The sequence below is a fragment of the Mustela lutreola genome, chromosome 12, assembly GCF_030435805.1.
Source record: "Mustela lutreola isolate mMusLut2 chromosome 12, mMusLut2.pri, whole genome shotgun sequence".
NCBI lineage: Eukaryota > Metazoa > Chordata > Mammalia > Carnivora > Mustelidae > Mustela > Mustela lutreola.
The window spans coordinates 81,938,086-81,963,391 of NC_081301.1; the positions used below are offsets into that span (position 1 = coordinate 81,938,086).

Here is a 25,306-nt window from a genome sequence, read left to right on the forward strand (position 1 = left end):
AAGGGCCCAAACTGGGGTACCTGGGTGGCTCAGTTGTTAAGCCTCTACCTTCGGCTCAGGTCATGATCCTAGTGTTCTGGGATGGAGCCCCACATCTGGCTCCCTTCTCAGCAGGAAGCCTCCTCCTCCCTCTACCATTCCCCCTGCTGTGTTCCCTCTCTCGCTGTGTCTCTCTCTGTCAAATAAATAAAACCTTTAAAAAAGAAAAGAAAAAAAAAGGGTCAATCCATCAGAAGTCATAAAAATTGTTAATATGTGCAACTTGTAAGAGAACACCAAAATGTGAGAAGAAAACAGCAAAATACATGAAGAATTGAAGGGAGAAATAGAGAATTCAGCAATATTAGTTGAAGACTTCTATACCTCCGAGTCAGTAATGGATAGATGAAGTAGGCAGAAGATTGACAACTCTAGGTAGAAGAGTTGAACCACACCATAAACTAACTAGACCTAACAAAGATCTGTAAAACACTCAACCCAACAAGACTTAAATCCATCATCTTCTCAAGTACATATGAGACACTCTCCATGATAGATCATGTTCTAGGCCATAAGATAAGATTGAAACCCACACACACTGTAGGTGGGAATGTAAATAGTGCTGTCAAAATGGTCTGACAGTTTCTCAGAATGTTGAGCATAAGAGTTATTCTGCACTTTCTGCTACAAGATATATACTCAGCAGAAGTAGAAACTTGGGTCCACACAAAAACTTTCACGTGAATGTTCATAGAAGAATATTAATAATGTAAAAAAGTGGAAATAACCCAAATGTCAATAAAAAATGTGTAATATTCATACAATGAACTATTTTTGAGCTATAAAAAGGAATGAATTATTGTTACATGTTACAACATGGATGAACCATGAAAGCATTATGCAAAGTGAAAAAAACCACTCACAAAAGACCATATATTGTGTAACTCCATTTATTATAAATGCCCAGAATAGGCAAATCTGTAGAGACAGAAAGTAGGTGAGTGGTTGCCTAGGGCTGAAGGGTTGAAGACAATGGCAAAAGACTACTGATGTGTCTTGACTTTTTTGGGGGCGAACAAAAATCTTCTAAAATTGGGTTTTGGTGATGGTTGTACAGCTCTGTGGATTGCACTGAATTGCTTACATTAATTGGTGTAATGATGGTAAATTATGTATTGTAATTTACATCCCAAACTGTTAAAATTATGATAAATTTTATGCTTAGAAATTTGGAAATTCATCCAAGATTATAATTTCTTTAAAAGAATGCAGCCTAAAAAATAACCCAAGAAAGAAAAGAGTATCTAATAACCCCAGTTAAGTACATTTACAGAAAACAATTTCCAGGGATAAGTGACTTTCTTGGTAAATTCATCCAAATATTTAGGGAAGAAATAGGAATCGTAAAAAATTTCCAGGAAACAGAAACAACAGAATACACTACTCAAATCTTTTTTTTTTTTTTTTTTTTTTAATAAGGCCATCATCAGCTTCAGACCAAAGCTGAAAAGAATATTACAAGAATGGAATCACAGGCCAATTTCTCTTCTGAGCATGCATGCAAAAATTGTAAACAAAAGCACAAATAGTATCCATGGTATATAAAACTAAAATACATCCCAACTGAATTGGTTTTATTCTGGTATTCAGCTTACTGTCCAAACATAAAATAGATCTCAGGAATAAACTCAAATGGAAATAATTCATGAAAAAAAGAAGTCAATTAAAAAAAAAGTCAATCAGGAGAAACACAAGGATGAATAAGCACAACAGATAATGCCTTATGAAAAAAATAGATGAAAAATATTTCATAGGGGCGCCTGGGTGGCTAAGTGGGTTAAAGCCTCTGCCTTGGGGCGCCTGGGTGGCTCAGGTGGTTGAGCCGCTGCCTTTGGCTCAGGTCATGATCTCAGGGTCCTGGGATCGAGTCCCACATCGGGCTCTCTGCTCAGCAGGGGGCCTGCTTCCCTTCCTCTCTCTGTGATCTCTTCCCTTCCTCTCTCCTACTTTGATCTCTCTCTGTCAAATTAAAAAAAAATAAAATAAAATAAAATAAACCCTCTGCCTTCGGCTCAGGTCATGATCCCAGGGTCCTGGGTTCAAGCCCCACATCGGGCTCTGTGCTCAGCAGGGAGCCTGCTTCCTCCACTCTATCTCTGCCTGCTTCTCTGTGATCTCTGTCTGTCAAATAAATAAATAAATAAATAATCTTTAAAAAAAAGAAAGAAAAATATTCCACAAATTACCGAATATTCTAAAATTTTAAAATACAAAAAAGCAGTTGAAAAAGATTCAAGAGAAAATGACAAATACTGAATATAGGCAAAAAAAAAAGAATATCAAATATACAAATGATAGAAGCACCTAAAGAATAAAACCAAAGAAACAGAACAAATACTAACAGTATAATTTAAGAAATTTTCTAGGGGCACCTGGGTGGCTCAGTGGGTTAAAGCCTCTGCCTTCAGCTCAGGTCATGTTCCCAGGTTCCTGGGATTGAGCCCCACATCGGCCTCTCTGCTCAAAAGGGGGCCTGCTTCCTCTTCTCTCTCTTTGCCTGCCTTTCCATCTACTTGTGATCTCTATCTGTCAAGTAAATAAATAAAATCTTTAAAAAAGAAATTTTATAAAATAATAATAGTAATAGTAAAAATAACACTAATAGAAACTGCATTTTGAACAAGTATATTACATACCTGGAATAGTAAGTCAGAATGATCAATACTGAGTTGTATTCTAGAGAAATTTTAGACCTAAAATGGGAGGTTGGAATTTTAATCCTAACAAAATCAACTTTTAACTACAAAGGACATGGACCAACTATTAACCAACATGCAAGAAGTCAGGTTATCTGAATTCCATGAACCCTTATGAAGGAGACTATTAAAGAAAGAATATCACACAGCTGAAGTGACTAGAGATAATCAATATAAGTATGGCTGATGAGCATTAAGTGTAGTGATGCCTGTAGAATGAGAAGTAAATGAGGGTTAAACAGGAAAGACTATCGTATGCAATGGCTGTAAGCTCTGGCAATGTAGGTATCAGTCCTGTAAGTGACAGAGAAACAATGAACAAACACCAAATGAAGTTAAAACTGTTTTCAAGCATTGTATATTGAAATTGCAATTCTGAGTCTGTTCTGTGAGTAATATGGAATGGAACAAATGAGGAATTATGTAGTATTCTATTTTTTTTATAAAAGATTTTATTTATTTGGGAGAAAGAGAAAATGTGCATGCCTGGGAGGAAGAGCAGAGGAAGAGAGACAAGCAGACTCTGCACTCAGTGTGAGCCCAATACAGGATTCAGTCTCACAACCCTGAGATCATGACCTGAGCCAAAATCAAGAGTTCAGTGTTAACTGACTGAGCAACCCAGGCATCCCTGAAGTATTCTAGTTATAACATCTGTGAGCTACGGAACTTGGGTTCTCAGGATGGAGGAAATGAATACAGAGGTAATATAGAGGATGTTTATTAAATCCTGCAGTGCTGAGTTAGAATTATCTGTCTGTAATTAGTAAGTCATTTTAGCTATATATATATATATTTTTTTTTTTAAAGACTTTATTTATTTGAGTGAGAGAGAGAGAGCATGCATGCACACAAGTAGGGGAGAGGCAGAGGGAGAAGGACAAGTAGACTCCACACTGAGCAGGGAGCCTGACCCAGGGCTCAATTCCAGGACCCTGAGATCATGACCTGAGCTGAAGGCAGACCCTTAACCAACTGAGTCACCCAGGCATGGCATTTTTAACTGTATTTATATAAATAAAGGTATTTCGTTCTATGTCTATATCTATAAATTTATATATGTAACTATATACTCTCTATATAATTATATATGAAAATATGTGTCAAGCACACACACACACACAATGACCAACCCAGGAGGAACAAAGATCCATAGGGCTCAGATTATGATCTTGAAATGGCTGATTTAAGGTCTGTGGTGCATTTGTGTGAAATGTACTTGGAAAGTTTTGTGATACCAAATAACAAAGAAGTTATCAAAGAGCACTGGGCCATTTCAAGAGGACTCAGGGGCCAAATGTGAGAAGGCTTTCCATGAACAATAGAACAGTTTGAACTTCAGTAGGTATAATAATTACAATGAATTAAAATCTACCAACTATGTTTAAATCCATGAGTTTCTATGGATACCAAAAAAAGGTCACCTTATGAGGATCATTGGGGGAAAATTCATTATAATGAAACCTGCTTTTTAAAATGGTGGAGGTAGAATGGGGTGGGGTGAGAGAATAACCAAGCTTTTAAACTGCCTTTCTGTTGTGAACTGTATCACTGTGCAACCAAATTGTAGATGAGGGGATAGATCTTTTCATAAAAGTATTCTTGCCAATAAGTGGAAAAGAAGTGATTAAGTTAGAATATCTCAATTTTGCAATCCATGATGAATTTATGCTGGGACCTGGTAGAATTTGGAAATGCAAGATTAACTTAGAAGAACTGTGAGTTCTAGTGATTGAACAAAAGATTTGTGTATTCACTGAGTATCAATGGCTGCTGACATCACATAGAGAGCAATAACCAGACATTGTCTGCTTCCTGACAAATAATACACCACCGTCTGTAGTCTTCCTGAAAGGATTGACCCGTTTCTTATTTTCCAGGAAATACAGAGGACAGAGGAACATATTTAGCTGCACCATGAACATGTACTCAGCAAAATCCATATTGTGGGGAACTCTACAGTCAAGGTCAAACTCTACAGGTCAATGTATTCTTCAACAGATTCATTGAAGGTCAGTAAAAGGTTGGAAAGGTGACTTATAGAGTAAAAGAGAAAAAGTCATTATTTAAAACAGCAAAACTAAACCATGTCTAGGGTTACAAACTTGGATGATAAATTTATAAGAAATTTAAGGATGAGTCAATTATGAGGAAAATGATTACTTTTTGGAAGAAGAAAATTGCAATTGGATCAAGACACCAGGAGGGGCTTCAGGCAAAGTTCTGTTTCTTTAATTGTATGATGATTACAGGAGTATTTGTTTTCTAATATCATTAAGCTATATATTTGCCTTTTGTGATTTCCTGACTCTATAACATATTTTATAACAAAAATGTTTTAAAAAATCAAACACCTAGGAATAAATATAACAAAAAGATTATGAAAACTCAATACAGAAAACTGAAACTCTTTGAGGTAATCAGACTTAAATAAATGGATGTCGTTGGTCATTGATTGCATATTCAATATTGTAAATCAATAATCTCCAAACTTTACAGATTCAATGCAGTAAGAGTCAATATCTTTTGTGTGTGTGTGTGTGTGTGTCTGTATGTATGTATATGTCTGTCTGTCCGTAAATTGATACGTTGAATCTAACATTTATATAGAGATTCTTAAGGGCAGTCATAGTAAGACATGAAAAAGTACACAGATGGAGGACTATATATCAGATGACATGATTGATTAAGCTATGATAATTAGAACAATGTGGTACAGACAAAAGAATAGAAATAGAGCTATGGAATAGAACAGTACAATAGATAAAGGAATTTATCTATTTATAGGGATTTTTTTTTTTGCGTGATATGTATATTGTCCAATAGGCCCTGAGTACTTTTTTTTTTTTTAAAGATTTTATTTATTTATTTCACAGACAGAGATCACAGGTAGGCAGAGAGGCAGGCAGAGAGAGAGGAAGGGAAGCAGGCTCCTCCCTGAGCAGAGAGCCCGATGCGGGGCTCAATCCCAGGACCCTGGGATCATGACCTGAGCCGAAGGCAGAGGCTTTAACCCACTGAGCCACCCAGGCACCCCGAAACTCATTCTGATGCTGCCTACCACCTGATGTGATTCCATTTTTTGAGTTCTAAAGCAGGTGAAAAAAATGCACAATGACAGGAATCAGAATTGTGAATCCTGATGAGGCTTTGGGTTGCTTTGGGTTGCTGGTAATGTAAGAATGCAAAGCACTGGTTCCACAGATGTTCTTTTTTATTATTATTAATTATTTTTTATTAACATATAATGTATGATTAGCCCCAGGGGTAAGGTCTGTGGATCATCAGGCTTATACATTTCACAGTACTCACAATAGCACATACCCTCCCCAATATCCATAACCCAACCACTCTCTCCATCCCCCCAGCAACCTTCAGTTTGTTTTGTAAGATTAAGAGTCTCTTATGTTTTGTCTCCCTCCCGATCCCATCTTGTTTCACTTTTTCCTTCCCTACCCCCCAAACACCCTCCCTCAAATTCCTCATATCAGGGAGATCATATGATAATTTCTTTCTCTGATTGACTTATTTCGCTCAGCATAATACCCTCTAGTTCCATCCACATCATTGCAAATGGCAAGATTTCATCTTTTGATGGCTTCATAGTATTCCATTGTGTGTGTGTGTGTGTGTGTGTGTGTGTGTGTGTATACAGACACTTCTTTATCCATTCATCTGTTGATGGGCATCTAGGGGTAGATACCCAGTAGTGTGATTGCTGCGTCATAGGGTAGCTCTATTTTCAACTTTTTGAGGCACCTCCATGCTGTTTTCTAGAGTGGCTGCACCAGCTTGTATTCCCACCAACAGCATAGAAGGGCTCCCCTTTCTCTGCATCCTCACCAGCATCTGTCATTTCCTGACTTGTTAATTTTAGCCATTCTGACTGGTGTGAGGTGTTATCTCATTGTGGTTTTGATTTGTATTTCCCTGATGGCGAGTGATGTGGAGCACTTTTTCCTGTGTCTGTTGGCCATTTGGATGTCTCCTTTAAAGAAATGTCTGTTCATGTCCTCTGCCAATTTCTTGATTGGATTATTTGTTCTTTGGGTGTTGAGTTTGCTAAGCTAAGCTCTTTATAGATTTTGGATACTAGCCCTTTATCTGATATGTCGGTTGCAAATATCTTCTCCCATTCTGTCAGTTGTCTTTTGGTTTTGTTAACTGTTTCCTTTGCTGTGCAGAAGCTTTTGATCTTGATGAAGTCCCAGTAGTTCATTTTTGCCCTTGCTTCCCTTGCCTTTGGTGATGTTCCTATGAAGAAGTTGCTACGGCTGAGGTCGAAGAGGTTGCTGCCTGTGTTCTCCTCAAGGATTTTGATGGGAGTCCTTTCTCACATTGAGGTCCTTCATCCATTTTGAGTCTATTTCATGTGTGGTATAAGGAAATGGTCCAATTTCATTTTTCTGCATGTGGCTGTCCAATTTGGTATTTATATGTCTCTAGGAATGCATCCATTTCTTTCAGATTGTCAAATTTTCTGGTGTGTAGTTGCTCATAATATGTTCTTATAATTGTTTGTATTTCTTTGGTGTAGGTTGTGATCTCTCCCCCATCATTCATGATTTTATTTATTTATTTGGGTCCTTTTTCTTTTTGATAAGTCTGGCCAGTGGTTTATAAATCTTGTTAATTCTTTCAAAGAACCAGCTCCTAGTTTTGTTGATTTGTCCTAGTGTTCTTTTGGTTTCTATTTCATTGTTATCTGTTCTGATCTTTATTATTTCTCTTCTCCTGTTGGGTTTAGTCTTTCTTTGTTGTTCTTTCTCTAGCTCTTTGAGGTGTAGGGTTAGGTTGTGTACTTGAGACCTTTATCTGATATGAGGATTGCCACCCTAGATTTCTTTTGATGTCCATTAGTATGGCAAATTGTTTTCCATTCCCTCACTTTAAATCTGGAGGTGTCTTTGGGTCTACAGTGAGTTTCTTGTAGACAGCATATTGATGGGTCTTGTTTTTTTTTATTGTTGTTATTTTGTGTTTTTTTTTAAATAATTTTTTTCCTTTTTTTTTTTTTTAAAGATTTTATTTATTCATTTGACAGACAGAGATCACAAGTAGGCAGAGAAGCAGGCAGAGAGAGGAGGAAGCAGGCTCCCTGCTTAACAGAGAGCCCGATGTAGGGCTTGATCCCAGGGCCCTGGGATCATGACCCAAGCCGAAGGCAGAGGCTTTAACCCACTGAGCCACCCAGGTGCCCCAATGGGTCTTGTTTTTTTATCCATCCTGATACCCTGTGTCTTTTGATTTGGGCATTTATCTCATTTACATTAAGGGTAACCATTAAAAGACATGAATTTAGTGCCATTGTATTGCCTGTAGAGTGACTGTTACTATATTGTCTCAAGTTAGATTTTAGTTCTTTTATTTCTCCAGACTGGGATTTTATTTCTCCAGAAAGTGGTTCTCTAATATCTCCCATTCCTTTTTCGAGCCCAGCTAGCATCTTAAGAATTGTCATTCTGAACTCTAGATCTGCTATATTACCAATGTCTGTATTGATTAGGTCCCTAGCCATTGGTACTGCCTCTTTTTCTTTCTTTTTTTTTTTTTTTTTTTTTTTTGTGGTGAGTTTTTCCACCTTGTCATTTTATCCAGATAGGAATAAATGAATGAGATTCCTGCCTCCAGAGGAGGAAGGTGAGTCTCTGAGTCTCCTTGGATCTGCCACTTGTGGAGTCCCTGCTGAAAGAGCAGTGGCCCAACTGTGCCGTGGATCATGGTTTAAGGGAGAGCCCCCTCCTCAACTCTGTCTCTGCTGCCGGCTTCCCCGCTCCAATATCTGGGAGCTCTGCCACACTCAGATACCCCTGATCTTTCAGTGACCCCATGGGTACTGAGACTACACTGTCCCTGTGAGGGCTTCACCCCCACTTAGCCTCTGGAGCAATATCCCTCAGTGGAGCAGACTTCTAAAAGTTCTGATTTTGTGCTCTACTGCTCTGCCACTTGCTAGGAGCTGGACCCTCCCCCAACAGTCTATCTTCCTGTTGCTTTGGACTACCTTTCAGAAAGTGGTTGATTTTCCATTTCTAAAATTGATGCTCTTCTTCTTTTCTATCTCCTGTTGAGTTTGTAGGTGTTTGGAATGGTTTGACACCTATTTAGCTGAACTCCTGTGACCTGATGTCATTTCAGTCTGCTACTCCTCTGCCATCTTGCCTCTCCATCTCCCACAGGTGTTCTTTATAAAGACTCCTTGATGCTTCTGATTTGTGCACTTCTTCTGAATGTATGTTACATTTCTAGTTTAACATTTACATAAAAATAGTTAGTTTTCTACCCTACAAACTCATTCTGCTGATAAATAACTTCCATTGTCCCTAACTATGATCTCCCCCATCTCCTGAACAAGGCAGTAAAATAAAAACCCAATTTGTAGTATACCACTTAAAAGCTGACAATTTAGCAAAAGTGCATGCAGCCTTGTTTTTGGAAAAAATATAGGTTGAGGAGTTAGACTAAAGTTTGTATCCAGGTTTCCTTGGTCTTTATTTTCCCCATCTGTATTATTAGTATGCATCAGAGAATTGCATGGCAAACTAATAACTGGAAATCATACAATATATACCTATTGTAAAAGGACTTGAATTCCTCCAAAGACTTATAATGGCTTCTTTCTTTCTTTTTAACCTAAGATTTTATTTATTTATTTGAGAGAGAGAGAGAGAACCTCAAGCTGACTCTGTATTGAGCCTGGAGCCCAAGACAGGGCTTGACCCCAAGACCCTGAGATCACAACCTTATCTGAAATCAAGAGTCAGACGTCTAACTGACTGAGCCACCCAGGCATCCTTCATAATGGTTTATAATGGCAACATTTGTACAATTTCCTCACATTACCATGGCCTTCATGGTCAGGTTGGCTTGACTTCTAGACCTCTGCTCATTCTTACCAGGGAAGAAGATTCCTGAAATATTCTCTTAGATTTAACTTAAGGTAGATTGCTCTACTTATCCCTACACATCATTACCTACAATAGTGATCCTCTCCTAGTCAACCTCAGAATATACCAACATGCAGATCTGAAGAAGGTATTTGCTCTATTTTCTTCTCAGGTATTTTCCCTTAGGAATTGCTGCTTAATCAATAGGGAAGTGGTTAAATGAATTATGCCCATATCCATTTTATGGAATTCTATGTGGCCAATAAAATATTTAGCAAATTTGCATAAGTTGATGTAGCAAGGTATCCATGATACATCATAAAATGAAACAGGCGAGAAACAATACAGTCAGACAAATACTGTGCCCACTAGTAGGTAAGATAGGTGAGAACAGAGACCAAGTTCGTCTTATACATCTGCAGTATCTAGTGGACATACAGCAGGCACTTGTAAATATTTGTGGACTGAATGTTAGAGCACAGAAAATGACCTGGAAGAACAGGGTATACCTTGATACCCTGTTATCAGGGTAATCCTTCTCTGGAGGAGCGTTTTTTGTTTACCACATTTCTGATGATCCAAGCAGTTTTATTAGAATGTATTTAATGTTTTATGCTTTCTGGCATGTAAGGTGCTTGGCCCTCCAGCAGTCAGCGCCTGTGTCTTTTTGTTGCTAGGGTGACTTTAGGCTACCAGAAATAGCCAGAAACAGCTGGCTCTGGGGAGCCGGACGTGGCTGGTCATTCACGTACCTGTCCCCATCCAGCTCTTAACAAATAACTGACAGAAGGAGTAAACGGATTCCTACAGCCTAGCCCTTGATTAGGCAACTCAAAGGGTGCATTTTGATTCTTTACAGCTCCCCAGTGATTCACCCTAAATGGCTTCACTGGCTTCAAGGGACTTTACTTGAAACTGCACTTTCTATCTGGATTGTCTTAGAACAGTTCCCCCTCTGAGTCTGCTTCTGGGGACTCAATCTCAGTCACTTGTGTAATTAAGAACCATAAAAACAGATGGTGCCTATTAGAGGATGAGGTGTGTGACCTCCTCACCTCAAACTTGTCACCCTCCATAGCTTTAAATTAATCAGAAAATGTGTCCAGCCACAGCTCCATAACTAACAGGGCCCAGGGCAAAATGAGATTGTGGGGTCCTTTGTTTGAAAAGCAGGAAAAAAGTGGTTGTAGCCATACTAAAACATAAAAGCTTTTCCTTTTTTCCAGAGTCTCTCTCTTTTAACTTGCTAGGATATTTTTTACTTCCTACTGACTATTGTTTGAAGTCAAGAAAAACTAAAATTTGGCATGATCAGCATGAATTTTTTTTCACTCATCTTTATTCTTGTGCAATGTGAATTTTAAGTGCATATATAAGAGCTTTTCACTTAAGTGCAGAATTACAAATTACACAATTTATCCTTCATGGATTCTATATGCATGTTTATTTCTTTCTTATCTAAGCTATGGAAATGCTGCACAGCACTAGTTCAGTTGTTTTAATTTTACTCTCCAACATGTAAACTTTCTCCCCTGATTCCTACCTTCTGCTCAGTGTTGTGTGACTAAGGACTGAAAGGAAAAAGAACCCCTGCTTAACCTCTCTTTCCTTCTCTGTCATCATTCCCAGGGTAAGCAGTTGGCTAACACAGGGCAGTGAATGAGTAAGGAAGGTTATGATGGGTTCCTTGATCTTTCATGTTTCTCAGAACTGCATTGCCTTCCCTGTGTGTGAAGGATTTCGATAAGAATGTAAAAGCACAGCCTCAAGGGGCTGTCAGTCCTTCTGTTCACTCAGACATTTAGGTAACACGGGGTGTATCTGGCCCCGCTGCTGGTCCGTCTGGATGCTGAGCATGGCGACTGCTGTGTATGAAGGAGGCAGCAAGAACAGTAGGCGTGCTGCTGCGCGGGTTCCTCTCCTTACAGCCATGTGTCCTCGGCCCATAGACTTCACTTAGAAAACACAAGCTGAGGGACGCCTGGGTGGCTCAGTGGTTGATGTCTGCCTTCAGCCTGGGTCACGATCCCAGGGTCCGCGAATTGAGACCGACATCAGGCTCCCTGCAGAGCAGCCTGCTTTTCCCTCTCCCACTCCGCTTGCTTGTGTTGCTGCTCTCGCTGTCTCTCTCTCTCTCTCTCAAATAAATGAAATCCAAAAAAGAAAAAAGGAAACAGAAGCTGAAAGATACAATAAAGAATTTCGAGACAGATGAGAGTAGAATATTAAACCAAGATAGGAGTTCTTCTAAGTGTGGGACCCTGGGGGACTGCTCATGAAGGCACCCCTGGCTGGAGTACAGAAGTAAGTAAGGCCTAGGCCTTGTTGTATATTACAAACATATTCAGTATTTATAATATTCAGTAAATTACATTCTTTACATGAATACATGTGATCAGATAATTCGTTCTTCTTGCAGGGAATATATTTTAAATTTAAATAAATATATTTAAATTTTAAATTTAAATATTGTTTTTAATTTACCACATTCCCTGTGTATCCTAAATTTCATGCCCATTTGCATTGTGCTCAAGACCGTGAAGTAATCATTGCCTTTATTCCCGAGAAGAGAATCCTCCATCCTCTTATTCAATATAGACTACTTGTTTTTTGAACCTGCTGCACAGTTGCCACCCAGGGGCTTCAATTCCATGCACTCTTATTTGGGGACCCTATTTCCTGTATGCTAAATTATCCTTTCTTTTGTTTTCCCCTCTCATTTAAATGGTGGCATAACCACCAGGATATGATTTAGATTTTTCTTAAGTGTACGGTGAACTTTGGATTTCTGCCCATCTTTAGAAATAAGAACTTAAGTATATGGGGAGACTCCATGCACAAATGTGTTTTTGTCCCCAGAGTGAGTTTTGGGGAAAGCTTGTTTTGGATTTGGACACTCAAACATATGTACCTGGAGGGCTTTTCTCGGGAATTTAAAATTTTCATAAGCAAGGCCCACTGATCTCCTGCCTTGGTTTCTGTAACTGACTTCTGGAGGGGTCTGAAGCAATGGTGGATGCTTGAGGTGTGTGGGAAGAGGGGAACCCCCATTCTGAAGGCGCTTTCAGGCAGTCCCTGCATCTCACCCCCACACTCTGCTGTACTTAGATCTCTGAGCTCAGAGTCTGTTCAGTTCCACTTCTCCAGTGATTAACCACCAACCCTACCCTCTGCTTGAAGCAGGGTACAGGATGGGGAGGAGGTAGAAGGAAGCAAATCCGGTGTTTACGGATGGGCAGAAACCAAGGAAGCGGAGGGGATCTAACTAGTCAGAGCTATAACCAATGCCTTGTTTTTAGCCTTCCTCGTTCCCCATTCTTTCTTTCTTTCTTTTTTTTTTTTTTTTTAAGATTTTATTTATTATTTACTTGACAGGCAGAGATCACAAGTAGGCAGAGGAGAGAGAAAGAGAAGTGGAAGCAGGCTCCCTGCTGAGCAGAGAGCCCAATGCGGGACTCAATCCCAGGACCCTGGGATCATGACCTGAGCCGAAGGCAGAGGCTTAACCCACTGAGCCACCCAGGAGCCCCTCCCCATTATTTCTTTTTTTGTTTTCAAAGATTTTATTTATTTATTTGACAGACAGAGATCACAAGTAGGCAGAGAGGCAGGCAGAGAGAGAGGACGGGAAGCAGGCTCCCTGCCGAGCAGAGAGCCCGATGCGGGGCTCGATCCCAGGACCCTGGGATCATGACCTGAGCCGAAGGCAGAGGCTTTAACCCACTGAGTCACCCAGGCGCCCCTCCCCATTATTTCTTATTTGGCATTTCTAATAAGTCATCTGGTACTTTGTGGGCATTAAGGCATTATGTTTGGAAATAATTGCAGACTTTAAAAAAGTTGTATGAATTTCTGTGTTTTAAAAAATGTCCTTCCATTACTCTGTCTCTGTATTAATCTGTTTCCTGAACATTTGACAGTAAGATGCATGGATCATGGTCCCTTTCCCTGAGTCCCTCAGAGTGTTCATCTAAAGTAGACTTCTTTACATTAAACTTAGGTCACATCGACACAGCCTTCTTCAAGGGCTGAGTGGAAAAATACCTCTCAAAGACTCCAAAGAGGGTGAGACCACAAAGAAAAAGGCAAAGGAGATGTGGAGGTTCCCCCATGGCTGTATGATGAAATAAGCCACTGGAGCCTCCTTTCTACCAATAGTGTCCTTTACTCCTAGAAGAGTTGAAAACTCAGGGGCACTGTGGCTCCCCTGGCTCTCCCAGGCTCCTCCCTTGCCCTACGTTCTGGATTCTAGTCCTAGAAAAACAACCTTTAGTTCCTGTCACATGGGACAGACTTAGAGAACAAGTAAAGCCTAGAGTCTGAGAAATTTAATTTATTTAATAGTCTTTTGAATAATACTGCATACTATCATTGTGTTTGAGTTTTCCAACTTGAAGTGCCAAGATTTTCAGTGTATCCATTAAGTAGAAAAGGCAGAATTAAGAGATTGGGGAGATGAACCTCTAATTCCAGTTATCTCTTTCATGTACTTGGGGCTCAGGAACTTCTCGCCAAAGGAGAGTTCATGCTTGGAAAGAGCTCAGGGACTGGTCTTTGTTACGTAGAAAGTCATTCCTGGAATCCTTTTTCTTTGGGTATCTCTGTACACACATAGCTGATGAAACAATCAGACAGGTTTCTACGCCAAGAGGGCTAGTATGAGAGAGTCCCAAATGGAGAGGGGGAAATTGTCTAGGGGAGATGCCTCAGTCTTGCTCTACTTCAGCACTGTTTCCCTCCCCTTCTCTAACTCTCACCTATGTGGGAAAATATAAAGGCAGGGAAGCTCACTGACAGATAAGGGCACTCACATCAGGAGTCATTTTCAACTGCTTTGTGCCCACTCACAGGGCTCACTTTTGGTGTAACTAGGGGCCATCATTTATTTTGTTAAGAGTTGGACAGAAAGCACAAAGAGTTGTTCCTTAGCAGGTATCCTGACATTATGCACAAGAGAGGTATATACCACCATATCTCACACCCCACATCTCCTGTCCGGGCAGCCACAGTGTATGAATTGGCGGACCCTGGGGAATGAAGAACATGGAACATTCGCAGAGGCTAGCTCTCACAAAGTTCTTTAAATTAGCATGGGCACATGGATGAATGTTCTAGATCGTCGCTCGTTTTATGTCAAAGCATATACCGAAGTCCATTCAAAGCTCTCTTTCTGGGAATAAATGAAAGCAGAAAATATTTCCTGTTCTGTTCTTGTCTTAAAAATACATGTATGTTTGGGGCGCCTGGGTGGCTCAGTGCCTTAAAGCCTCTGCCTTTGGCTCAGGTCATGATCCTAGGGTCCTGGGATCGAGCCCCGCATCGGGCTCTCTGCTCAGCAGGGAGCCTGCTTCCTCCTCTCTCTCCCTGCCTGCCTCTCTGACTAGTTACAATCTCTATCAAATAAATAAATAAAATCTTAAAAAAAAATACATGTATGTTTATATACAGATGTGCAAATATCTGTGTGTATGTGTGTGTGTGTGCATATTCCCAGAATAAACTCCCACTTCTGAAACTAACCCCAGCACATAATCTGGTAAGAAGGAAACATAGAGCCCAGTGTGAGGCTTGAACTCATAGCCCCGAGATCAAGACCTGAGCTGAATCAGGAGTTGGATGCTTAGCCAGCGAAGCCACCCAGGCCCCCCAAGGCCCAATTTTTAAATAAGGTTACATAAACAGGTAGTGGGGGTTACAACTTGAACATGTCTTTTAAGGAGACACAGTTCAATCCACAAGAGTGAGGTTAAGTGACTTAGAAGTTTAAGTCATAAGAGGCAATCCAGCTTCTGTCTGGATCTTTCTCGCTAAGGATATTCACCTTTGGAACCCAGCCACCATTTTGTGAGGAAGCCCCAGATACAAGAAGAGGCCACATTTGAGTGTTCTGGCTGACAGCCTCAGCTAAGGTTCTAATCATAGAATCACTAATCATGTACCTGAAAAGGCCATCAGATGAGTCTAATTCCAGCATTTAAGGGGTGCTACTTGATACTGATGAACTCTCTCTACTGATCCCTGTGAAAATCGCAGAGTCATAAATGAAATAAATGTAGTTGGTATTTTAATCCCTTAAGTTTTTGTTGTTTTTGTTGTTTATCAATCCATTAAGTTTTACAATGGTTTGTTACACAGCATTTGATTATTGGAACGCCACCCAATGTCCACTGCCCTACCTGAGACATCTGAGTCTTCTGTGCTAGGATAACCCTCTGTAATGAGAAGGTGGCCTTGGGATCTGGCTGTGGGTTTGTTTGGGGTCCATCATTCTTTAGGACACAGATGAAGCAGGTGATTAGGTATATAAATACAATCAGTTTCAGGCTGGCTTAAGTAAAATGTAGCCACGTGCTTAAAGTTTTTATTACTGACTTTTCTTGTGAGGCATTTCTTCTATCATCTGGAGTTCCAACCAAGGGGCATTGAAGTGTAGCTCTGATGCTTACTAGTTGCGTGATCTGAGCCAAATTACTTAAACTCTGGCCACATCTATGTGCCACATCTATAGTGCCCATATCTATAAAATAGGCATAATGATATCTACCTCCTTTATGTAAGCTTGTAGCTGTTTCCATGGAAAGTTAAAGTGTTTAAAATTTTTTTCTATGTAAAATAATCTTGTTGGTGAAGGTTGGACAGATTTGTAGAGTGTATCTATACTTTGTACCCAACTGTAAGACTACAATACTTTGAAATCACTGTTCTTCAGATCAGATAAGGGACAGTAAATACTTATTAAAGCAATATAATCTTTGTTGCTAACACTCACAAGGACATATTTAAGATTGGTGGCCCTAAGCCAGGAGAGACTATAAAATTGACAAACTGAAAGGAGTTTTCTTTTTCTAACTTGCTGTAGCCTCCTTACAAAAAAAGAGAGAGAGAAAAAAGCCTACATCAAATGCTTGGGAAATTCTAACTAAATAGTTTCTCTTTTCTGATGGCAAGATTTATCCTATGAGAAACACATATGGCATGAGACTTTGTGAATTTTGCTGGGATGAGTTTAAAGACTATAGGATTAGCTAGATTTGGGAGGAGCACTAGAATTTCAAGTGGGAGCCAAACTTAATGCTTCCAAGCCATGCTGTTTTTATATGTGAGATTCTATTCTGGTAATTTTTATTTAGCCTTTTGTATGTGTCAGGGACTTGGACATTTTATGAATTGCAAAATAAATACGAATTTCATCCACATAGCCTTAGGCAGAAAGAAGTTTCTTTCAACAGAGTCTGTTTAGTTTTGTTTGTTTTATTCTCATACTTACCAGTGCATACTAAAGGGAATCCATTCTTATTTATATTACTGTCTTTTTTTAGAGATCCTTTGCACTTTTCACAAACCTGGACTCTAACCGGTAAATGACTTTTTGTCCCTGCATTCCGTGGAAGGTTTACAGACCCTGAATGATAAGTGGAAAGTAATCAAAGCTCCAACTTGCAAATCTGTGCACTTGAAAATGTGCAGCTGGAGTCAAAACTTCGTTTGGAGCCTTGCTTCTCTTGCTAGGTGGCAATGTTCCCTTACCAAAAGGGTGGTTAGAGTCTGCAGGTCCTTTTCTGAAACAGAAAGGAAAACGCTGCCTTACTGCCTCTTCATTAGCAACTCAACCAGGTTTCCTGGTTTTAGCCCACAAAGAGGCACTAACACTGTCAAAATTGCCAGGCTGGAATAATCAAAACCAAAATTTCTTCCTTGTCGCCACTGTCCATTGCAAAATCAGGCAGTCGGTGACATCAAGCATGTGGTTGTTTCCAGTGACTGTAAAAATCCATGATGGGCAGGGACCCGAGCTATCCCAGGCCTAGTAAACAAGTGATATAAATCTCACTGTCCAGTGACTGCCAGTATAGTATTCAGTTCACAAAAGAGCTCTAGCATTGTGGTCAAGAAACGTCTGTGGATAGTGTGTGTAAGACCTACTGAAGGTGCCTTTTAAAAAAGGAATTGATTTCACTCCGATGCCAAATAGGATTGCCAGATTTAGAAAATAAAAATTCAGGGCAGCCAGTTAAATGTGAATTTCAGATGAATAGTGAATTTTTTTAAAAAGTCAGGTTTACTGAAGTATAATTTACATTTGATAAAATTCATCCTTTTTAAGTATACGGTTCTGTATATTTTTACAAACATATACATCATGTAACTACTACCACACTCAACATCTAGAATAGTTTCCTCACCCCCAAAAGTTCCTCCATGACCCCTTTTAGTCAGTCTTGCAATTTCCCTCCACCCCTGGCAACTACTGATCAGATTTCTGTCTTTGTAAGCTTACCTCTAACACAGTGTAGGTGGAATTGTACAATACATAGCCTTTTGTGTCTGGCTTCTTTCATGTAGCACAATGTGAACACCGTTGGAATTTTTTTTTTCTTATTGTAAGTATGACCAATGGAATAATTGGGCCTCACTTATAATAAAAGTATCTGGTGTTTATCTGAAAATTTCTTTGTTTTCTTTTTTATATGTTTCTTTTTTTTTTTTTTTAAGATTTTATTTATTTATTTGACAGACAGAGATCACAAGTAGGCAGAGAGGGGGGGGGGGAGGAAGCAGGCTCCCCACTAAGCAGAGAGCCCAATGCAGGGCTCAATCCCAGGACCCTGGGATCATGACCTGAGCTGAAGGCAGAGGCTTTAACCCGCTGAGCCACCCAGGTGCGCCTATCTGAAAATTTCTTAATCAGCAGACCAGGAGTGGAAGTTGGAATCTGCATTTTAACAAAAACCCATGGTGTTTCCCCATGCAGGTGATTCTCAGATCACACTTCCACATAGTGAGATTCTGAAGCAGTGCAGTTGTGAATCTCCTTGAGAATTTGCTTCATTCAATCAAGTCTTTTACTGGGAAAATATTGATAGACACCCAGAGCTTTCACACAGTTCAGGAGGTTGCAGGAGTAACCAAAATTCACAAACTCCATGAAATCCAGATTGAGAACTGGAGTGTTGTCATCTCATGTGCTTTACTGAAAAGTTCATGTGCTTTACTGAAAAGCTCAAGTTATCCCCAGAAGTGAGAGGAAAACAAGTTTGGGTTTCTCCTACTCCCTCTACTCACCATCTTTCCCCACGCTTCTCAGAGCAAGAGGGATTTTTTTCTTGTCTTTCCACAAGATATAAGGCCTTTCTATTACTATTTGAGTGTGTATTTATTTTTCTTTTTTTAAAATAATTTTTAAATTTTTTAATAAACATATAATGTATTATTAGCCCCAGGGGTACAAGTCTGTGAATCGCCAGGTTTACACACTTCTCAGTACTCACCATAGCACATACCCCCCACAATGTCCATAACCCAACCACCCTCTCCCCACCCACCCCACCCAGCAACCCTCAGTTTGTTCTGCGAGATTAAGATTCTCTTATGTTTGTCTCCCTCCCGATCCCATCTTGTTTCATTTATTCTTTTCCTACCCACCCCCCCATGTTGCATCTCCACTTCCTCATTCAGGGAGATCATATGATAATTTTCTTTCTCCAATTGACTTATTTCACTAAGCATAATACCCTCTAGTTCCATCCACATCGTTGCAAATGGCAAGATTTCATCTTTTGATGGCTGCATAATATCTACATCTATAGATATAGATATAGATATAGATATAGATAGATATATATATCACATCTTCTTTATCCATTCATCTGTTGATAGACATCTAGGTTCTTTCCATAGTTTGGCTATTGTAGACACTGCCACTATAAACATTCAGGTGCACGTGCCCCTTCGGATCACTACATTTGTATCTTTAGGGTAGATACCCAGTAGTGCAATTGCTGGGTCATAGGGTAGCTCTATTTTCAACTTTTTGAGGAACCTCCATGCTGTTTTCCAGAGTGGCTGCACCAGCTTGCGTTCCCACCAACAGTGTAGGAGGGTTCCTCTTTCTCCACATCCTTGCCAACATCTAGCATTTCTTGACTTGTTAATTTTAGCCATTCTGACTGGTGTGAGGTGTTATCTCATTGTGGTTTTGATTTGTATTTCCCTGATGCCGAGTGATGTGGAGCACTTTTTCATGTGTCTGTTGGCCATCTGGATGTCTTCTTTGCAGAAATGTCTGTTCATGTCCTCTGCCCATTTCTTGATTGGATTATTTGTTCTTTGGGTGTTGAATTTGCTAAGTTCTTTACAGATTTTGGATACTAGCCCTTTATCTGATATGTATTTGCAAATATCTTCTCCCATTCTATCAGTTATCTTTTGGTTTTGTTAACTGTTTCCTTTGCTGTGCAGAAGCTTTTGATCTTGATGAAATCCCAATAGTTCATTTTTGCCCTTGCTTCCCTTGCCTTTGGTGATGTTCCTTTGAAGAAGTTGCTGTGGCTGAGGTCAAAGAGGTTGCTGCCTTGTTCTCCTCAAAAATTTTGTTGGAGTCCTTTCTCACATTGAGGTCCTTCATCCATTTTGAGTCTATTTCGTGTGTGGTGTAAGGAATGGTCCAATTTCATTTTTCTGCACCATTTGTTGAAGAGGCTGTCTTTTTTCCATTGGACATTCCTTTCTGCTTTGTCGAAGATTAGTTGACCATAGAGCTGAGGGTCTATTTCTGGGCTCTGTATTCTGTTCCATTGATCTATGTGTCCATTTTTGTGCCAGTACCATACTGTCTTGATGATGACAGCTTTGTAATAGAGCTTGAAGTCTGGAATTGTGATGCCACCAACTTTGGCTTTCTTTTTCAATATTCCTTTTCTGGTTATTTGAGGTCTTTTCTGGTTCCATATAAATTTTAGGATTATTTGTTCCATTTCTTTGAAAAAAAAAATGGATGGTATTTTGATAGGGCTTGCATTAAATGTGTAGATTGCTTTAGGTAGCATAGACATTTTCACAATATCTGTTCTTCCAATCCATGAGCATGGAACATTATTTGAATGTTTATTAACACAAAAGTGGATTAATCATTTACAGAGCATAAAAACCATACATAGTGATGACAAAAAGCTAAAATTGCAAAGAAAATTAGAAAATAGAAAAATAGTAATACATAGTCCTACCGCCCAAAGAGGTAGTGAGATAATCATTTTATTTAATTGTCTACATTTTTTTCATAGTTTTGGTAATAATGTAATTGATGCCTGGGTCCTATGCCAGATATTCTGATCTGTTTGGTATGGGGTATCTTCTGGACTCAGCAATTTTCAAAGGCTTCTTAGGTGATTGTAACATGCAGCAGAGGTTGTGAGCCTCGGCTCCAGCCACCTGCCATGGATTTGCTCTCTGTGTTCTTTCTATATTCTTCGTTGGTTGGCCTTGCACAGTGGGTCATAGAATGTACCAGGAATCAGTTGTTATCACGACTGGGCATCAACATGAAAGAGAAAAATCTAATTACTAGCTCATGCTGGAGGGATGTCTACAACTGGCCATTCATGATGAAGAATAGGGGAGCCCAGCTTGAAATAAGATTAGATCTGAATGGGAGAAGATTATATGCTGGAATTATTAGATTTCACCACAAACCCCTGGAGTTGCCTGAGTTCCTGTGATTAGGGAGAGCTAATCAGGGCTGAGGAAGAAAAGAAGACATGGCAGCAATGCTCCAAGAGGAGGACCTAATAATAGAGCTAAGACTCTAGGCACAAGGGCACCTAGGTGTCTCAGTAGGTTATGCCCCTGACTCTTGTTTTCGGCTCAGTTTGTGATCTTGGGGCTGTGAGATGGAGCCTGGCATTGGGCTCTGTGCTCAGCGTAGAATCAACTTGGAATTTTCTCTTTCTCCCTCTGCCCCTCCGTGTCCCCTCTTTCAAATTAGTAAATCTTAAAAAAAAAAAAAAATTAGGGTCAAGGCAGACCCAAGTCCCTGGAAGTGATACAGGCATGCCCTGGTGACTTGAAATCCTATCTCCAGCAAGCAAGTATGTCAAGACAGGGGTACTCACAACTCCCCCACTCCTCCAGGCCCACGCTCTCCTGAGGCTGCATAGGAGACTCCAGTTTGCTTTCTGTGTGTTGAGAATTTTAAGTAAAATCACTGTGCAGGTCCAGGCACCAGCCTCCCGGTGTTCACTAGCCCAAGTTACCAGGGTGTTTAAATTCAGTGGCAACTTTAGGTTGGCACTGAACCTTGGGAAAGGGATTGAGAATCTTGAGGCTGATTTTATAAGAGTCTCAAGGTCGTACCCCTCGAGATCTCCATAATCACAACAAAAACTTGTCCCTATCCTTAGACACCCTGGATGAAAGGACTGAAAAGGTCAGGGGCCTTCCCAGTGTTTCTCACACATCAGAAACAGGCATGCTAGTCCTTATACTGATGTTGGAAGAAATGGGTCAGGGGACTCAGGATGGAAATTGTTTATTATTATTATTGAAGTGTAGTTGACATGTTAGTTTCAGGTGTATAACAGTGATTTAGCATTTATATAGACTATGATACATATAATCGCCATGGTAAATCTAGCTATCCTCTGTCAACTTTCAAACTCGTTACAATATTATTAACTATATTCTCTGTGTTGTACATTTCACCCCTCTGTCTTTTTTTTTTTTTTTTAAGATTTTATTTATTTATTTGACAGAGATCACAAGTAGGCAGAGAGGCAGGCGGGGGGGGGGGTGCAGGGAAGCAGGCTCCCCGCTGAGCAGAGAGCCCAATGTAGGGCTCTATCCCAGGATCCTGAGACCATGACCTGAGCTGAAGGCAGAGGCCTAACCCACTGAGCCACGCAGGCCCCGCTTCACCCCTGTGTCTTATTTATTTATTTATTTTAAAGATTTTATTTATTTATTTGACAGAGAGAAATCACAAGTAGATGGAGAGGCAGACAGAGAGAGAGAGAGAGAGAGGGAAGCAGGCTCCCTGCTGAGCAGAGAGCCCGATGCGGGACTTGATCCCAGGACCCTGAGATCATGACCTGAGCCGAAGGCAGCGGCTTAACCCACTGAGCCACCCAGGCGCCCCCTGTGTCTTATTTATTTTATTTTTTTTTTGTTTTTAAAAACTTTTAATTTTTTGAAAAATTTATTTATTTTTAGTAATTTCTACACCCATTGTGGGGCTCAAACCCGTGATCACATGCTCTTCTGACTGAGCCAGGCAGGATCTCTTTATTTATTTTATAACTGGAAGTTTGTACCTTTTAATCCCCTTCCCCGACTTTACTCATTTCCCCCTCCCCCTCCTCCTCTGGCAACCAACAGACTTTTCTCTGTATCTATGAGTCTCTTTCCGTTTTCTTTTACATATTTGTCTGTCTTGTTTTTTAAGATTTCACATATAAGTTAAATCATATGGTATGGGTCTTTCTCTGACTTATTTCACTTTGCATTATGCCCTCTACCTCCATCCATGTTGTTGCAAATGACAAGATCTCATTCTTTTTTTATGGCTGACTAGTATTTATTATATATTTATATATATACTTATACGTATATATATATACACATATTTATATTATATATTTATATTTATATATTTAAATGATTTATCCATTCTGCTATCAGTGGACATCTTGATTGTTTCCGTATCTTGGCTATTGTAAATAGTGCTGCAATGAATATGGGGTTACATGTATCTCATCAAACTAGTGTTTTCTCTTTGGATAGATATCTAGAAGTAGCATTGCTGGATTGTATGGTAGTTCTATTTTGATTTCTTTAGGAACCTCCGTGCTGTTTTCCATAGTGTCTGCACCATTTTGCATTACTAGCAACAGTGCATGAAGGTTCCCTTTTCTCCGCATTCTTGCCAAAACTTATTTATTGTCTCTTTTGGTAACAGCTCTTCTAAAAGGTGATAGCTCATTTTGGTTTTGATGGGATGGTGAATCTTCCGTGTACCTCCTATTATAGTTGTTGCAGAGGTCTTGTAATAAAATTTACTATAAAATCATGGTAGCTAGCAGGCTAGCTGCTAGATATTGTTATTTATTAATAAAGCAGAACATTAATTACTAAAACATATTAGTATTTTAACAACTGTATTTCAGTATCATTGGTATTCTTTGTAATGCAACGTATTTTATGTAGTTGCAAACATGAACAGGGCTTCGTTTTGTATTATTTTGATTCATGATGCTTGTCACTTCCATTTTTTTGGTTTAAAGGTGATTTAGGAATCAGGAGCTGAAAACTAGCAGAGGGAAATAGGGACATTTACCTCGCTAGAGCTGAAATTCTTTTATTCCAACCTTTATTTTCTTTGTTCCCAGGATATATTTTTTTAATCTGCTAGTATGATTTACATATGCAAATTTGCTTTCTATAAGAGCTACATTGGAATTACCTTTCACGGTGAATAATTATTTGCTTCCCAGTGGGGACTAGATCAACTCCTGCTGGTTCTATTGCGGAATCAATGATAAGGTACATTAATAAGGTACATTAAGGAGCCTCAGAATCACTCCCATGAGACTGTTTTCCTTTCTGTGCTCTATCTCATTGATGTGGCCTCTCCTTTTCACGGTGTTGGGAATTGTAATTCAGGTACCATACTTATTAGCTTATCCTCTGTGTCTTCGGATCACAGGTGGAGATGTGACTTTCAAAACCATCTCATATTCAAAGTTCCAAAACCAATAGCATAAGCGCAGAGATGGTTTGTGTACCCACTTCCCCCCCTTGATATTTTAGGAATAAATGTTAAGAATAGAAGTGGAAATTATCTATTCTAACAGGCCTAGTCGTAAACATTCTCAGGGCTATTTTTATGGGAGAATATGCTACAACACTGTTCGTGAACTCTTTCCTCAGAAGGACGCACACCAGACTGGCACCTCAGAGCCTTGTTTTACCAGATATAACAGTAAAGGAAACTTACATTAGTACTAGTGAAAGTTAACATGCAAAACAAATAATAAAATGTATTTGTTTTTGTTTTAACATTTTAACATCTCCCTCTGTAATGAAGAAAATTGTATTTTTATCATATGCTTTTTGTAGTGTCTTATGTAATTCCTTACTATTTGATAGGAGGTCAGCCCTTTTCATGTTCAACACCTTTGATGAAACCCCTAGAGACACAGGGTGCAGGGTAGGTTAGTATATGATGCTTTGTAGTTAAATAGTTCTTTACCTCTCTCTCCCCTTCATCTTTTCTTGGGTCTGGGGCCTGAGAGAATTCTCCAGAAATACCCTCTCTGCTGTGGGCCTTAACTGCAAGAACTGATGATGGTAGCAAGGCCAACATACGGGATTTCTTGTAGAGAACACTTTCCTACTTTTTAAAAAAATTTTAAGTCCCCTTTGTATTTTGCACCCTCTTTTGTAGCTGTTAAGCTATTTATTTTTGTAACGATGCATTACATTTATAGATGCGTACATTTAAATGAGTCCAGTTTAATGAAGAAGGATCATGATGAGGAAATGTTTTCCATAATCTTTCCCTCTCTCTCTCTTTAAACAAAAAGAGCACAAAATGGTTTCATTCTTAAACATTTATTAGAATAATCTTTTGTACAGGGTTCTCTTTGAGCAAATCAACTCCTCTTATGCTCTGGCAGATAACAATGTTGTGGAGAAACATAAACACAATGGAGCCTGTCTGGTGCATAGCTCTGTGATGCTGTGCACTGCAGGGTGTTCAAGGACAGTCTCTGCCAGAACCTTTGATTCTTCTTCTGGCGAGGAGGTAAGTACATCCCCAGAGCTCAAAGCAGAAAGACACAAATAATATGAGAGATCTACCTGAGGAACTTCAGGAGTTCTAAAGAAGATGAACATCCGATTCCAGGGCTT

At 39.6% G+C, this 25,306-nt stretch overlaps 1 long non-coding RNA gene across 3 annotated transcripts in view; it reads left to right on the forward strand.

Moving 5' to 3' along the window:
- The window catches only part of LOC131812853 (uncharacterized), a 104,887-nt gene that overhangs the window by 6,395 nt on the left and 73,186 nt on the right, over positions 1 to 25,306 (forward strand). For all 3 annotated transcript variants that reach the window (XR_009346518.1, XR_009346520.1, XR_009346519.1), the window contains exon 2: positions 4,616 to 4,747. This is a non-coding gene — a long non-coding RNA (uncharacterized LOC131812853). The remainder of the gene's footprint in view (positions 1 to 4,615; positions 4,748 to 25,306) is intronic.